Genomic DNA, 17,656 nt, shown 5'->3' with positions numbered 1-17,656 from the left:
GAGATGTCAGGCACAGAATGTTAACCCTCCAGCTTCATTACTCTGGTGAGACCTCTCGTAGCTCATAGGACTCCTTAATTATATTTCAGGTGGTACCCTTCCTAACAAAGCCTCAAAACCTAGATATCGGCCAAGGTCCATGAGATAGGGCATATGTACACATGTATCCTTAAGTTAGGGGGAAATATATACCTTAAAGCAAAAGTGTGTAATAGTGTGCAGTGAGTCAATAAGTACAGTAAGCAAATAGAAAGACCTAAAAAAAAGATAGTATAAAGTACCTAATCAAATAGTTTCTACTTAAACCTAGATACCTTCCTCACCTACTTCCTATTTCACTTCCCTCAATCACTCCAAAGCTAACCTTGTCAGACAAAGTAAGGACTACAAAAGCTGGATAAGGGCAAGAGACAGGCAAACTTTTTTATTATTATTATCTTTATTATTTATTGGATAGAGACAGCCAGAAATCGAGAGGGAAGGGTTGGATAGAGAGGAAGAGAGACAGAGAGACACCTGCAGCCCTGCTTCACCACTCATGAAGCTTTCCCCTTGCAGGTGGAACCAGGGACTTGAACCTGGGTCCTTACACTGTAACATGTGTGCTCAACTAGGTGCACCACCACCTGGCCCCGGCATACTTTAATGATGACTCTTTAGTCACTACCAGGCCACCCCATCACCTGGGGCCCTAGTCAGGGAATCCTGGGATGCCCACATAGACATGATGGGCCTAGACCTCTAACAGGTCTCTCTCTCTCTCCACTGTCACTGGTCATCTCCATCAGGAACAACATAATGGACCCCTTTGTAGGCCCCTATAGGACCTTGCCCTAAATGAAGATCAACAATGGTAGGGAATGTTCCATTCTCTGAAGGGAGGTTGGACCAAAATCCTCTACCATTTGAGGAAGATGGGTCCTGAAATTAGTGCATTCTGGAATGTTCCTAGCCATTAACACAGAATGCCAGCTTAGACCTACAGGGATACAGAGATTACACAGGCTCCTGTGCTAAATATGGGTCCCAGATCAAATCAAGGAGTTTATAGTTAACAATATTTATATACTTTTCCCATGTTTGGCAGCTACTCTCTTTCCTGATCCAGCTTTCTAGGCCTTTTCCCAACTTTTACACTATCTCCCCAGGCAATACCTTGGGTCCACCTGCATGTTAGCTGTCAGACTCAAGCAAAAACTAGTAAACTCATGGGCCCCCTGGAATATGTCTAAAATAGACCTACTAGCTTTCTCAAAAAAAAAAAAAAAAAAGGTGCATCCGCAATGTTCTTGTCTTTAGGTTCATGATTAGTCAACAATTTGTTCTACTTTATATCTTAACTCTTTTTCATCTACCAGGTTCCAGATGCAAACATGATGCCAACCGGACTTCCCTGGGCAGACAACCGCACCAATGTGTCCTAGAGCCCCACCTCCTCAGACCCCTGCCCCACTAGACAAAGAGAGAGAAAGAATGGGGGTATGGATCAATCTGCCAATGCCCATGTTCATCGGGGAAGCAATTACAGAAGCCAGACCTTCCACCTTCTGTATCCCTTAATGGAAAATGGGTCCGTACTCACAGAAGGATAAAGAATAGGAAAGCTATCAGGGGAGGGGATGGGATAGGGAGTTCTGATGTTGGGAACTGTGTGGAATTGTACCCCTCTTATCCTATGGTCTTGTTAATATTTCCATTTATAAATACATTTTTTTAAAAAAAATGGTAATAATGATAAATAAAAATCACAAAAGAAAAGCTCTTTTCCTTTAGTTACTGTTAAGGTGGCACAATATGGCGGAGGTGTCTAAACTAACAACTGCAAAGATACTTCAGGTATCAAGAGGAAGGATAAAGATGAAGATGGATTTCAAGTTTATGATTTTTATGGAAGGAAAAAATAAGAAAGATCATCTGATAACTAATCAGTACCTTGTAGCCCAAAAGAATCCCTTTCCAAAGCATTTCTTGACAGGTGCTTTGATTATATTATGGTCTCCTAGGGCATATACAAACGATTATGGTGTTTTAGAGTTGCTAAGAACCAAAGTTAAATTGATTTGGTGTTTAGTGCTCTCCAACAAAGACTCACCCTCCTCCATGCAGCTCCTCTCACCAGTCTTTTCATCAGGAAATTTTTTAATATATTTTTTAATTTTATTTATTTATTAAGTTTTTTTATTTAAAGTTTTTAAAAATATTTATTCCCTTTTGTTGCCCTTGTTGTAGCTATTATTGTCATTGTTGTTGGATAGGACAGAGAGAAATGGAAAGAGGAAGGGAAGACAGAGAGGGAAGAGAAAGATAGACACCTGCAGACCTGCTTCACCACTTGTGAAGCGACTCCCCTGCAGGTAGGGAGCTGGGTTTCAAACCAGGATCCTTACACTGATCCTTGCGCTTCGCGCCATGTGCACTTAACCTGCTGTGCTACTGCCCAACTCCCTAATTTTATTTATTTATTTTTTACTAGAGACAGACAGAAATTGAGAGTGGAAGAGCGATAGAGAGGGAGACAGAGAAACATCTGCAGCTCTATTTCACCACTCATGAAGCTTTCTCCCTGCAAATAGGGACCAGGGGCTTGAACCCAGGTCCTTGCACACTGTAGTGTATGCACTTAACCATGTGCACCATCGCCTGGGTCCCCCTCTGGAAATTTTAAAGGAACTTATTGCTCTTAGTTTCCTGGGGGAGAAAAATCAAATTCATGGTATTTTTTTTTTCTGTCTAACCCTTGTGACATTGTAAGTGTGTATTTAATTCAGAGACCAAATGAAAACAATGCTAGATTTATGATTTACTTTTAAAACCGAAGGAAGTCATTCTCAGAGTTAAGTAGGAAGGTCACAGCCAATAAAAGCATCTAATCAGCCTCATTAGAATGTTTCTTTAGCCACATTTCTCTTACTCAACAGAGCATGTCTCCTCCAAGGAACACGTCAATTTCACAATAACATGCACAGACCAAAGAAAGAATCTGTGTGAGGTGGCCAAGACCCATCAGAACAGGATCATCTGCTTCCGAGGGAGGAGAGACAAATATTTAAATAGGAGCGTGTGCAAATACCTGCAAAGCTCAATAAGACCTAGTAAAATGCCCCTGCATGCAAAAACTTGTTACTCGGCTCCAACTTTATAGGATTTGGAACAGAGTTCCTTTTGAAGATCTCTTAGACTTTTTTCTGTAGTTATTCTTGAAAGGAGAAAGGTTCATGCCTGTACTCCTGCAATGACCAATCTCTACCTGATATCAAAAGTAGATTTTGAACACACAATTCCAGAAACTGGCAATCTTACTCACCTACTAGCCAAAAGAGTTAGTAGACTTTTATTACTGCAGATATCACTTGACTGAAAGACAGTGTTTTTGTGACTTCCATAAATCCCTTCCTACTGAGACTAGATTAAAACCTTCCTTTCAGAGATTGCTAAAGTCTTTCCTCTGTGTCCTTGGTCACGGCTTATCTGCTTCCTTTATGTTCCATCCTCCTATATCCTATGTAAAATGGGCAAACTTTCCTAACTGTATTATATTTCTAATATTTTTATTTGATAGGAAAGGGGAAAATTGTGAGGTGGAAGGGAGGTAGAGAGACACCTGCAGCACAGCTTCACCACTCATAAAGCTTCCCCAACAGGTGGGGACTGGAGGCTTCAACATGGCAGTGCATGCTTTCAACTAGGTGCTCCATTTCCTGCCCTCCTCCCCCCAGCTGCATTATCTTCCTACATAATCGCACCCAGTATGAAGGCTTCACATATCCTCTCCACACTGTTAACTCTCACAGGGAGGTTGTCATATCAAACTCTACTCTGAGGTCTGGAACTGATCAGCCACCTGTGGACTAGAGACCTCCAAAAAAAATCAACCCACCAAAACACTTGATCACTTGATTTCAAACAGCTGATAGAGAACTTTTGACTCTTAGGGGATAGATAGCATAATGGTTATGCAAAAAGACTCTCATGCTTGAGGATGCAAAATCCTACATTCAGTCCCCCACATCACCATAAGCCAGAGCTGAGCAGTGGTCTGCTTAAAAGGAAAAAAAAAGAAAAGAACTTCTGACTCTCTGCCTTACACCTACCTTCCACCACCACCCAGCTGGTTTCCTATTATTAATTGGCACCAACATTCATCACTCAAAATAAGCCTAGGAGTTAGTTACCCTGGAGTCTTCTTCCTCCTCATTTAGTCCACCTGCAGGTTCCCTCATTTTACTTCTAAAACATGGACCTGGGGGACAGGTGGTCGTGCACCTGGTTGAGCACAGACATTACTATGCACCAGGACCGGGACTCAAGGCCTCAGTTCTCACCAGCAGGGAGAAATGTCTGCTATGAGTGACGAAGCAGTGCTTCAGGTGTTTGTCTTTCTCCCTCTCTGTCTCCCCCTTCCCTTTCAACTTCTTTCTGTCCTATCAAATAAAAGAAGAATAGTAATAAAATGAAATATCCTCCCTCTCTTCTAACATCATGTTAGTCCTCACGACTGTCCTCTCACTTAAACTACCTTGCTAGCCTCATCAGTAGTTTTCTTTCTTTTTTTTTATCATGGTTTCAAATTTATTTCTGCTAAGAATATAATCTATACGCAATGTACAAAATCTCCTAAAATAGGAGAAGGAAAATATGAATACAGTATATCATACTTCCAAATTGAAAGCAATGGTAAACATTTCTAAGCAATATAAATACACAAAACAGCTATTAGTGGACATACATAATACTAACACTGGCTGTCCCTACCAAATAAATAAAGATAATAAAAATATATTAAGAAAAAGAGAGAGAGAACAATTTAAGCAACAGCTGGGTACACATTTGATTGATGTGCTTTTGAAACATTTGTCAAAATAGGCCATATTCTGAGTAATAAGAAATCCCAATATTTATTTAAAACTCAAAATCATACAAATTCTGCTCTAATCAACTACTGGGTAGGAATGATATCATAATGGTTATGCAAACAGACTCTCATGCCTGAGGTTCTCAGGTCTCAGGTTCAATCCTCCATACCACCATCAGCCATAGCTGAGCAATGCTCTGGTAAAAAACAAACAAACAAAAATACTCTCTACTCTCTATTTTCTCTACTGACAGCCCAATGGTCTACCACTGAACTATGCCCTGGGTCTGCTTGCAAGTGCTACTTTCTTCTCCAAATGTTCTCTGACAGGTGAGAGAAAGCTTAGAAAGAAGTAATTCCCTTAATTAATTCACTGTTTTTAATTTTTATGGTTTATTTTCCCTTTTGTTGCCCTTATTGTTTTATTGTTGTAGTTATAATTGTTGTAGTTGTTTATGTCACCGTTGTTGAATAGGACAAAGAGAAATGGAGAGAGGAGGGGAAGACAGAGGAGGGAGAAAAAGGGAGACACCTGCAGACCTGCTTCACTGCCTGTGAAGACACTCCCCTGCAGGTGGGGAGCCAGGGTTGGTCCTTGCGCTTTGTGCCAAGTGCTCTACCACCCAACCACCCCTTCACTATTGAGAGAAAGCTAGGTTTAAGGCCACCTCACTATTATTGTATTACTATTGATGTATTTTTGTAGTTCTTTCACTAGGTGTTTGATGTATTTAGAAGGTCCCTCATTGGGTGCACAGATGTTAATAATTGTTAAATCTTATTGGTTGATTGATCCTCTAATCATTATGTAATGGTCTTTCCTATCTTTTATTACTTTATTTAATTTAAAGTCTATGGTGTCAGAGATAAGAATGGCTGTTCCTGCCTTTTTCTGTGGTACATTAGCCTGTATGATAGTTTTCCATCCTTTCACCTTAAGTCTGTGTTTGTCTTGTTGGGTCAGGTGGGATTCTTGCAAGCAGCATATGGTTGGGTTGTGTTTTCTAATCCGTCCTCCCACTCTGTGCCTTTTAATGGGTGAATTTAAGCCATTGACATTTATTGATATTATGGATTTAATGTATTGTAGTGTGTTGTATGCTTTACATTGGGTTGTTCTAGCTCTCCCCCGCCAAGAAAATTGGATCAGTCCTGCTAATTTTGCGGGCCCGCTTGGCCCCGCCCCAAGGAACCCCGAGAGGGTTCCAGAGTTCCAGAGTTCGAGAGTTGGAGAGTTGCAGAGTTTGAGAGTGCTTGGCGCCGTCGCGGGGCAAAGAGGCAGCAGAGTTCTGTTTGGTGATTAGTTTGGTTTAGTTTATGAATCATTGTTCCTGAATAAAGAAATACAGCTTCCCTGCCCAGCCGTATGTCTCTGGTCGTCTCTGTTACCCGCCTGTGAAGCTAGCCCGGCCAGCTGGAGCCGCCGAATTTTAACAACAGTAGTGCCATTATTTGATAATTTTTTTATTTTCTCTGATATATGGCAAGTAGTATGGTGATGTTCTTGTTTGTAAGAGGTCTTTTAGAACCTCTTTCAGGGCAGGTTTGGTGATGGTTGCCTCCTTTAACTGTTGCCTGTCTGAGAAGCTTTTGATCCCTCCAACTAGTTTGAATGAAAGTCTAGCAGGATATATTACCCTTGGTTAGAACCCTTTTTCATTGAGGGCTCAATAGATATCTTGCCATTCTCTTCTGGCTTTTATAGTTTGAGTAGAGAAGTATGCTGATGGTCTTATGGGTTTTCCCCTGTATGTGACTTTTTGTTTTTCTCTTGCAGCCTTTAGGATCCTTTCTTTATCCTTACTTCTTTTCATTGTAACTATGATGTGTCTTGGTGTCTTCAGGTCTGGGTTGATTCTGTTTGGGACTCTCTGGGCCTCTTGAATCTTAATGTCCTTTCTGTTGTTTAGGTCTGAGAAGTTTTCTTCTATTATTTTCTCTAGAATGTTTACTTCCCCTTCCTCTCTTTCTTCCTCTGGTAGGCCAATTATATGAATGTTACTTCTTTTGAGATCATCCCATACGTCTCCGTTGTTGTTTTCAGTATCTCTCAATCTCTTTTTGAGCTCTTTTACCTCTTTCTTTGTTTTCTCTAGCTCATCCTCTGTCTGGCTAATTCTATTTTCTGCTTCTGTTATTCTGCTTTCCCTTCCCTCAGCTTCTTTTTTCAGTTCAGTTATAGTATTAGCTTGTTCTGCTAACTGGCCTTTTAGCTCAGCTATTTCAGCTTTCAGTGCTCTAATTACCTCAAAGTAGCTAGTATTTTCCTTGAGGGTCTCACTTGTTGTTTCCCTAATTCTGATAACCCTTTCCTCCATAGTTGTCTTCATTTCTGTGATTATTAGGTTTATTATTGCTTGCATACTTTTCTTATCTATGGTTACTTCTGACTGATTTGGAGTTTCTTCTGGGCTCCTGTCTTGATTCATTGTGGTAGCAGTTTTATTTGTTCTTGATTTAACCATTTTTTTTATTGATGTGGCTTTTATTTTTCTGTTCTGTAGTTCTTTAGTTGTTGTGTTTTGAGTACAAGCCATGCTATACTAAAGCCCTTTCACTAATGCAGTCAGAAACCTCAGAAATTACAACAATAGCAAAACAGTACCACCAGTCCAAGAAAAAAATAACAACCAAAACCAAAAGAAAAAGAAGGGAAAAGACAAAGGAAAAAAGGGAGATCAAGAATAGACAACTATGCAAATCTCCTGTCCACTGTAAATTCTAGGGATAGCAAGAGGAAAAAGGGAAGTAGAAAAGAGAGACATGCACACACAGAGAGAGTCCACTCTGAGTCAGATTTCTTCCATAAAATAATTCCCAAATGAGTATCAGTGAATTCAGCATGCAAAAGAAGGAAAAGAAAAGAAAAAGAAAAGAAAAAGAAAAAAAAAGGAGCAGTGAAAGGAAAAAATTATTTATTTATTTTGAATTAGCTAGGAGGATAGAAAAAGGAAAGTGGAGGGAAGAGGGAGAGAAATAAGTTCCTCTCACAATGGATAGGACACCCAGTTACCTATCAATTGAAAAATAGCAACAATTAATTTTGGCCAACCTGAGGAAGGAGGCAGGAAAAGGGACATGCATATATAATAATAGTAATAATAATAAAATAAAATAGAGTAAAAGACCTTAATAGTCAGTCTGCTGCTTGGACTGCTCCAGATTGGCTGCAGGTAGCCAGAGAAAAGACAGCCAATTATAAGAAATATTAAAAACAAAACAAAACACCTCCAGATAGACTTTCCCAGACAGGGCTGAGGCTCTGATTGGTCAGGTATTTTGTCACTCAAATAGAGCTCCAGGCACCTAAAAAATAAAGAGGAGGAAAATAAAGGCTTGGAATAACACTCCTGGTGAGCCAGGAATCTTGGTAAAGAAAATAGCTCAGTGGGAAGCCTGCTACAAGCAGTTGCCCAGCCCCTGGGGGCTGTTTCTGGGGTGGGGGGAGGGGTGAGTTCAGAAATAATCAGGCCAAAAAGATTTTCCTTTGCTTGTCCTTTTGGCCTCTGTCAGCCCAAGAGTGAGTTATGGAACTCTATTTTGGTGTCACTCTGACCAGCCCGTGTTCACCCTCTTACAGAAATCCCAGTATCCTACCTTATCCAGAGAATCCCAGGTTGTAAGCTGCTTCTGTTTATAACTAATGAAAGCTGCTGTTTCCAAGTCACCATCTTGGCTCCGCCCTCCAAGGCCACCTCAATACAATATGTAAAGAACTCTTTTTTTTTTCCTCCAGGGTTATTGCTGGGGTTCAGTGCATGCACTATGAATCCACTGCTTCTCACAGTCATTTTTTCTATCTTTCTATTTTTCCCCTTTATTGGTAGATTAATGTTTTACAGTAGACAGTAAATACATTAGTTTGTACATACAAAACATTTCTCAGTTTTCCACATAACAATAAAACCCCCACTAGGTCCTCTGTCATCCTTTTACAGGATCTGTACTCTCCCCTCTACCCACCCACCCCAGAGTCTTTTACTTTGGTGCAATACACCAACTCCAATCCAGATTCTGCTTAGTGTTTTCCTTTCTGATTTTGTTTTGCAACTTCTGCCTATGAGTGAAATCATCCCATATTCATCCTTCTGTTTCTGACTTATCTCACTTAACATGATTTCTTCAAGCTCCATCCAAGATTGGCTGAAAACAGTGAAATCACCATTTTTAATAGCTGAGTAGTATTCCACTGTGTAGATGTACCACAACTTGCTCAGTCACTCATCCGTTGTTGGACACCTGGGTTGCTTCCAGGTTTTGACTATTATAAATTGTGCTGCTAAGAACATATGTGTACACAGATCTTTTTGGATGAGTGTGTTGGGTTCCTTAGGATATATCCCCAGGACAGGAATTGCAGGATGGTAGGGTAGGTCCATTTCTAGCTTTCTGAGAGTTCTCCAGACTGTTCTCCACAGAGGTTGGGCCAGGTTACATTCCCACCAGCAGTGCAGGAGGGTTTCTTTGCCCCACAACCTCTCCAGCATTTGTTGCTGCTATCTTTTCTGATGTATGAAATTCTCACAGGAGTGAAGTGGTTTCTCATTGTTGTCTTTATTTGCATTTCTCTGGCAATCAATAACTTGGAGCATTTTTTTATATGTTTCTTCACCTTCCAGATCTTTTCTGTGGTGAATATTCTGTCCATGTCCTTTTCCTATCTTTGGATGGGGCCATTTTTTCTTGTTGTTGAGTCTGACAAGCTCTTTATTTATTTTGGTTAATAACCTCTTGTCTGATGTATGGCATGTAAAGATCTTCTCCCATGCTGTGAGGGGTCTCTTTGTTTGGATAGTGGTTTTTTATTTGTTTGTTTGGGTTTTTGCTGTGCAGAAGCTTTTTAATTTGATGTAGTCTCATTGGTTTATTCTTGACTTAGTTTCCTTTGTAATTGGATTTGTTTCATTGAAGTTATCCTTAAAATTTATGTAGAAAAGAGTTTACCAATATTTTTCTCTAAGTATTTGATAGTTTCTGGTCTAACATCCAAGTCCTTGATCCACTTGGACTTTACTTTTGTGTTTGATGAAATATAGTGGTTCAGTTTCATTCTTCTGCATGTTTCACCCATTTATTTCCAACACCATCTGCGAAGAGACTCCCCTTCCCTCATTTAATAGTCTGGGCACCTTTATCAAAGATTAGGTGTCCATGGCTGGAGGCAATTTTTTCCCTTTTGATGCCTCTCATTGTTGTTATTATTATTGTTGTTATTGCTGTCATTGTTGTTGGATAGGACAGAGAGAAATATAGAAAGGAGGGGAAAAAAGAGGGGGAAGAGAAAGATAGACACCTGCAGACCTACTTCATCACTTGTGAAACAACCCCCCTGTAGGTGGGGAGCCTAGGGCTCGAACTGGATCCTTACACAGGTTCTTGCACTTCAGCCATGTGCACTTAACCCGCCTTACTTCCACCCAGCCCCCTGTAAGAGACTCTTTCCACTCAGACCACACTGCCCAGTGTTGTTGATATGTTTTGTTTAACACACACAAATAATTTTGGAAGACATTTCCACTTTGGTTTTACTGTAACTGGACTTGAAGGGGAAAGAAAGAGGCCAATGTAAAGGTCTATGTCCAAGAATATATATCAGCATTTAAACTCTGAATGAGCATTGATGATTTTTTCCAGAAAGGAGCTAGGAGCATAACTGATTTTCCTAACTCACCTTGTCACTAAGTAATATCAGAAATCAGAGCCACCAGAAATCAGCAATGCTCAGGAAAGTCTTTCTAATCACACTTGCACCCACCCTCCGAACCCCATGTAATGTCAGCACTTATCAAAGGAGACTTGAGTGGAGTTTCTCTCCCACCTTGTGGCCCCCAGATGGGCGGCCAAGTCTGGGTGGCGTGTACCACAGCCTCCCTACCCTTCTTGTACATTCTGTTAATCCGGATTCCTGAAGATGATCCAGAGAAATGCAGACACACAACGGTGGCCTGTGATTTTCTTTGTTATCACGAAGCCGCAAGTCTCCTTTCATCTTATCAAAATTATACCCTTTCGACTAAGAGTGAAGAGAAAACCAGGAATTGGTAATTGTATCCCACTCATCCCCTGTCCAAACTGGGGGAAGGTGGCTGCTCAGCCCTTCTCAGGTTTCAGAACTATTCCTGTGGCTCTTCTTCCCACACCACCCCCAACACTCTGGACTGTGCTCAGCCCTGGGAGGTGGGAACCATTCTGAAGGATTAAAGCTACCTAATTAACCACCATGTGGCAGGCACTGTTAAGAGCTTTACCTACATTATTTTACTTAACTCTCTTGACACACCCAAGAAGTAGGTGCTATTATTTTAGTATTCTTATGCCTCTAATTTCCAGATGACATTCCGTAAGGCAAAAAAAAACCTGGCCAGAATTAAGCAGCTTGCATGTTTCTTTCATTTCCTTTTAATTTTTTTTTCTATCTTACTATTTTTTCCCCCCATGAGTCAGAATCTTATGCATGCAAGATTTCACTGCTCCAGGGCAGACTTTCCTATTCAGATAGACAGAAGAAAAAAAAAAGAGGAAAAGAGAAAGACAACACAGTAGTGTGGTGGCAGGGTTTAAACCCAGAGTGCTCTCATGGTAAGGTGGGCACACTGCGAGTCATCTCTCTAGTCCTAATTTAACTTCTTTAATGACTTTGTTAAGAGAAATGATTTATAAGACAGTTATTGTGGGGACTGGATGGTGGCGTGCCTGGCTGAGTTCACACATTACAGTGCGCAAGGACCTGTGTTTGAGCACCCAGTCCTCACCCGCAGGAGGAAAACTTCACAAAGGGTGAAGCAGTCTTACAAGTACCTCTCTCTCTACCTCTCTATCACCCACTGTCCTCTCAATTTCTGGCTGTCTCTATTCAATTAATAAATCATACATCAGAAAAGGTAACAGCAGCAAATGCTGGAGAGGGTGTGGGGTCAAAGGAACCCTCCTGCACTGCTGGTGGGAATGTAAATTGGTCCAGCCTCTATGGAGAACAGTCTGGAGAACTCTCAGAAGACTAGAAATGGACCTACCCTATGACCCTGCAATTCCCCTCCTGGGGATATATCCTAAGGAACCCAACACATCCATCCAAAAAGATCTGTGTACACATATGTTCTTGGCAGCACAATTTGTAATAGCCAAAACCTGGAAGCAACCCAGGTGTCCAACAACAGATGAGTGGGTGAGCAAGTTGTGGTATATCTACACAATGGAATACTACTCAGCTGTAAAAAATGGTGACTTCACCGTTTTTCAGCCGATCTTGGATGGACCTTGAAAAAATCATGTTGAGTGAAATAAGTCAGAAACAGAAGGATGAATATGGGATGATCTCACTCTCAGGCCAAAGTTGAAAAACAAGATTAGAAAAGAAAACACAAGTCGAACCTGAAATGGAATTGGAGTATTACACCAAAGTAAAAGACTCTGGGGTGTGTGGGTGGGTGGGGAGAATACAGGTCCATGAAAGATGATGAATGACATAGTGGGGGTTGTATTGTTAAATGGGAATCTGGGGAATGTTATGCATGTACAAACTATTGTATTTACTGTTGAATGTAAAACATTAATTCCCCAATAAAGAAATAAATTATTAAAAAAAAAAAAAAAGAAAAAAAGAAATAGGCTGGGTGTATGGATCAACCTGTCAATGCCTATGCCCAGCAGAGAAGCAATTATAGAAGCCAGACCTTCCACCTTCTGCTCCCCATAAAGATCTTTGGTCCATACTTCCAGAGGGATAAAGAATAGGCAAACTTCCAATGGAGGTGATGGGATATCGTACTCTGGTGGTGGGAGTTGTATGGACACAATACAACTACCACTAGGTTCTCTGTCATCCTTTTCCAGGACCTGTTCTAAATAATCATTATTTATCAAATAAAATTCACTTTTGTTATTAAAAAAAAAGACAATTTTTAAAAATGAAAATGCATTTTAAAAATAGAAAGTTGTGGGGGTTGGCAGTAACGCAGCAGGTGAAGTGCACATGGCGCAAAGTGCAAGGACCAGAGTAAGGATCCCGGTTCGAGTCCCCAGCTCCTCACCTGCAGGGGGAGTCGCTCCACAAGCAATGAAGCAGGTCTGCAGGTGTCCGTCTTTCTCTCCCCCTCTCTGTCTCCCCCTCCTCTCTTGATTTCACAAGTGGTGAAGCCAGTCTGCAAGTGTCTATCTTTCTCTCTCCCTCTCTTCCTCCCCCTCCTCTCTTAGTGTCTCTCTGTCCTATCCAATGAAATAGAAAAATGGCTGCCAAGAACATTGCCGTAATGCCAACACCAAGCTCCAACAATAACCCTGGAGTCAAAAAAAAAAAAAAGTAAGAGATGCTACTTAGTGGGTGTCCTGATCTTGGGCCGTGTTTTAGGAGGAACCATAAATCACTTCAGGCCACTGTCACACTCTGTTGGTCTACCCAGAAATATGTCTGCTGAACTTTGACAAAGAAAGAAACAAGTAACATTCCCAAAACAAAGTTTAGCTATTTCTTTGGTAAAGTTTCATGTATGTCTAGGACTAAAACTCTATTTGCCTTTAGCCATATCTAGTCTCTGCAAGCAATTCTAGGGTCTCTGTATTTCCTTGAGAGTATGCAATTGCAAACCAAGGCCAAACTTAGACTTGTAATCTAAGACTATTTCTGTTAGTGGTGAAGTCTTATAACTCTAATCTTCCTCAGGCTCTAGAGTGAGATAAGAGGATTTACTTTTAATTTTATTTATTTATGAGAAAGACAGGACAAAGAGAAAGAAACAGACATCACCCTGGCATGTGTGCTGCCAGGGATCGAACTCAGGACCTCACACTTGAGAGTCCAAAGCTTTATCAGTGCACCACCTCCCAAACCACTGGGGGATATTTTAATGTAGCTATTCTTCTAGATAACAACACAAGCATCCACCTATATTGACCCTCAGTACTGTTGGATCAAATATCTGATCCTCAGAACACAAAAGCCCTTTTTCTTTTCCCACTGATTTAAACTTTAGTTCTCCAACATTTAAACAAAAATTAATGTTTTTAAAACATTTTAACATTTTTTAAAATTAAAATCATTAAAAATGTCTCCAACATTAAAAAAAAAAAAAAAAAACCTGTACTGGAGAGATAGGTTACCAGGAAGGGTATTTACACTACCATAAACATGGCCCAGGTTGGAGTCTAGCACCACATAAGAGATACTATGGCAGTGGAGAACATTCTGATGTTCACTCTCTATCTGTGTGAATGAAAAAGTGGCTTGACTAGAAGGAAGCCGCCCACATCTATGGTTATATAATTATTGTCAAGGGGGTAAAAACTATTAAATGGAGAAAAGAGAGTCTCTTCAACAAGTAGTGAGAAAACTGAATTGAAAAAGAAGAATGAAGTGGAACCACTACATTTTACCACCAACAAAAGTAATCTCCAAACGGACCAAGGATTTGGATGTTAGACCAGAAACTATCAAATATTTAGAGGAAAACTCTTTTCAATGTATGTTTTAGAGGTATCTTCAATGACTCAATGTCCAATCACAAGGAAAACAAAACAAAAATAAGCCGATAGGACTACATCAAGCTGAAAAGCTTCTGCACAAGAAAAGAAACCACAACCCAGACAGAGAGACTCCTTACAGAATGGGAGATCTTTCCATGCCATACATCAGACAAAAGGCTAATAGTTAAAATATAGAAAGAGCTCACCAAATTCAGCAACAGAAAAGAAACAAAATATCCAAAAGTAGGGAGAGTATATGGACAGAATATTAATCAAAGAGTAGACCCAAAGAGCCAACAGAGATATAAAAAATGCACAAAGGACCCATCAAAGTTCTACCAAGCTTCTTTACGAAACTAGAACAAAAACTACAATCATTTATCTGGAACCAGAAAACACCTAGAATCGCCAAAACAATCTTGAGGAAAAGAAACAGAAATGGAGGCATCACACTCCCAGATCTCAAACTATATTTATAAAGGCCATCATCATCAAAACAGCCTGGTACTGGAACAAAAACTAGGCACACAGACCAATGGAACAGAATTGAAAGCCCAGAACTAAACCTCCACACCTATGGACCCCTAAACTTTGATAAAGGAGCCCAAAATATTAAATGGAGGAAGGAACCTCTCTTCAGTAAATGGTGTTGGGAAAACTCGGTTGAAACACAGAAGAATGAGACTGAGCCATTTTATCTCACCAGAAACAAAAAATAACGCCAAATGGATCAAGGTTGTTAGACCAGAAACTACCAATGGATTTTAGACCAGAAGCTATCAAATATTTAGAGGAAAACATTGGTGGAACACTTTCCCACCTAAACCACAAGGACATGTTTGATGAAATAAACCTAACTGCAAGGAAGACTAAAACAGAAACAAACCAATGGGACTACATCAAATTATTTTTAAAGTAAAAATAATTTTTAAATAAAAATGATTTTTAAAAGCTTTATTTTAAAATAAAAATAATTTTTAATAATTTTTAGTAATTTTTAAAAGCTTCTGCTCAGCCAAAGAAACTACCACACAAAGAGACCCCTCACAGAATAGGAGAAGATCTTCATATGCCATACATCAGACAAGAAACTAATCACCAAAATATACAAAGAGCTTAGCAAACTTTGACCTCATCCAAAAATGGGCAGAGGATATGAACAGAACATTCACTACAGAAGAGATCCAAAAGGCTAACAAACACATGAAAAATTGCTCCAGGTCGCTGATTGTCAAAGAAATGCAAATAAAGACAACAATGAGATACCATATCACTCCTGTAAGAAGGGCATATGTACCCCTCCTACCCTATGGTTTTGTTAATTAATCCTTTCTTAAATAAAAAAAAAAAAAAAAAAAAAAAGGACAGCAGCAACAAATGCCAGAGAGGCTGTGGGGACAGAGGAACGCTTCTGCACTGCTGGTGGGAATGTAAATTGGCCCAACCTCTGTGGAGAGCAGTCTGGAGAACTCTCACAAGGCTAGACATGGACCTTCCATATGGCCCAGTAATTCCTCTCCTAGGGATATACTCTCAGGACAACATAACACCCAACCAAAAAGATCTGTGTACGCCTATGTTCATAGCAGCACAATTTGTAATAGCTAAAACTTGGAAGCAACCCAGGTGCTCAACAACAGATGAGTGGCTGAGAAAGTTGTGGTATATATACACAATGGAATACCATGCAGCTATTAAAAACAATGAACCCACTTTCTCTGACCCATCTTGAATGGAGCTAGAATGAATTATGTTAAGTGAATTAAGTCAGAAAGATAAAGATGAGTATGGGATGATTCCACTCATAAACAGAAGTTGAGAAAGAAAACAGAGAGGGAAACTCAAAGTAGGATTTGACTAAATTTGGAGTAGGACACCAAAGAAAAAACCCTGGGTTAAGGGTGAGGATGTATGTTCGGCAGGAGGGGTGGGTGGGGGAGATGGGACACAGTCTTTTAGTGGTGGGAATGGTGTTTATGTACACTCCTATTAATCTGTAGTCATATAAATCACTATTTTTAAATTATTTATTTATTCCCTTTTGTTGCCCTTGTTTTATTGTTGTAGTTATTATTGTTGTTCTTGATGTTGTCATTGTTGGATAGGACAGAGAGAAATGGAGAGAGGAGGGGAAGGCAGAGAAGGGGAGAGAAAGATAGATACCTGCAGACCTGCTTCACCACTTGTGAAGCGACCTCCCTGCATGTGGGGAGCCAGGGTCTCAAACCGGGATCCCTACGGGTCCTTGCACTTTGTGCCACCTGTGTTTAACCCACTGTGCTACCACCCGACTCCCATAAATCATTATTTAATTAATATGAGAGAGGAAAAATTGATTGAATGTCTCAGACTTTTTAATGCACAGACCACAGGCTGATATGATATGTTGACTCTGTTAAATGCTTAGACCAGGGAGAACAGAAGCAACCGGTGGCACAGCTATATACAAATAATATCAAAGGACATAAATTATGGTGATGTTGTATATGATACAGCAAATACTATCAAAGGGATTTTTCAAAGTTAACCCAATTGCCAAATAATATGATTATAGCAATAACTACCTATTGCCTTCTTTAACTCTAAGACAGCAGAAATCTCCCACTTCCTCTATAAAGCCTATGTTTCCCAGTCCTGGAACCTCAGTTTCCTGCATGCTTCTCTCCATTCATACCAAATGATATCACATCTGCTGATCCCAACCTAATCAACACAGCGAGTACAACCTCAGTATGCTTCACTTCAGACCGCGTCCAGAGACGTCAGGCATGGAATGTCAACCCTTCACCTGCATTATTCGAGTGAGACCTTTCCTTTCTCATAGGATTCTCTAATTCCATTCCAGGTAGTTCACTTCCTAACAAAGTCTCAAAACCTAGATATAGACCGGGTCCCATGAGATAGGGCATATGTTCACATGTATCCATAAATTAGGGCAAAATATATACCTGAAAGCAAAATTACACAATAGTCTACAGTGAGTCAGTATGAAGTTCATAATGAAATAGTGTCTACTTAGACTTAGATACCCTCCTCACCTATTTCCTATTACAGTTCTCTCACTCACTCCAAAACTAACCTCATCAAAGAAAGGACTGCAAAAGCTGAATAAGGGCATGAGACTGGCATACTTTAACGATGACTCTTTAGTCACTATCAGGTCACCCCATCCAGTGGGGCCCTAGTTGGGGAGTCCCGAGATTCCCAAACAGACATGATGGGCCTAGACCTCGATTAAATCCCTCTCTCCATTGTTACCAGTCATCTATATCAGGAACAACAAAACAGACCCCTTTGTGGGCCCCCATAACCTTGCCCTCAACTTGGATCAACAACGGTAAAGAA

The sequence above is a fragment of the Erinaceus europaeus genome, chromosome 1 (genome assembly GCF_950295315.1).
Source record: "Erinaceus europaeus chromosome 1, mEriEur2.1, whole genome shotgun sequence".
Taxonomy (NCBI): domain Eukaryota; kingdom Metazoa; phylum Chordata; class Mammalia; order Eulipotyphla; family Erinaceidae; genus Erinaceus; species Erinaceus europaeus.
Note: the sequence above shows the minus strand (reverse complement) of the source record.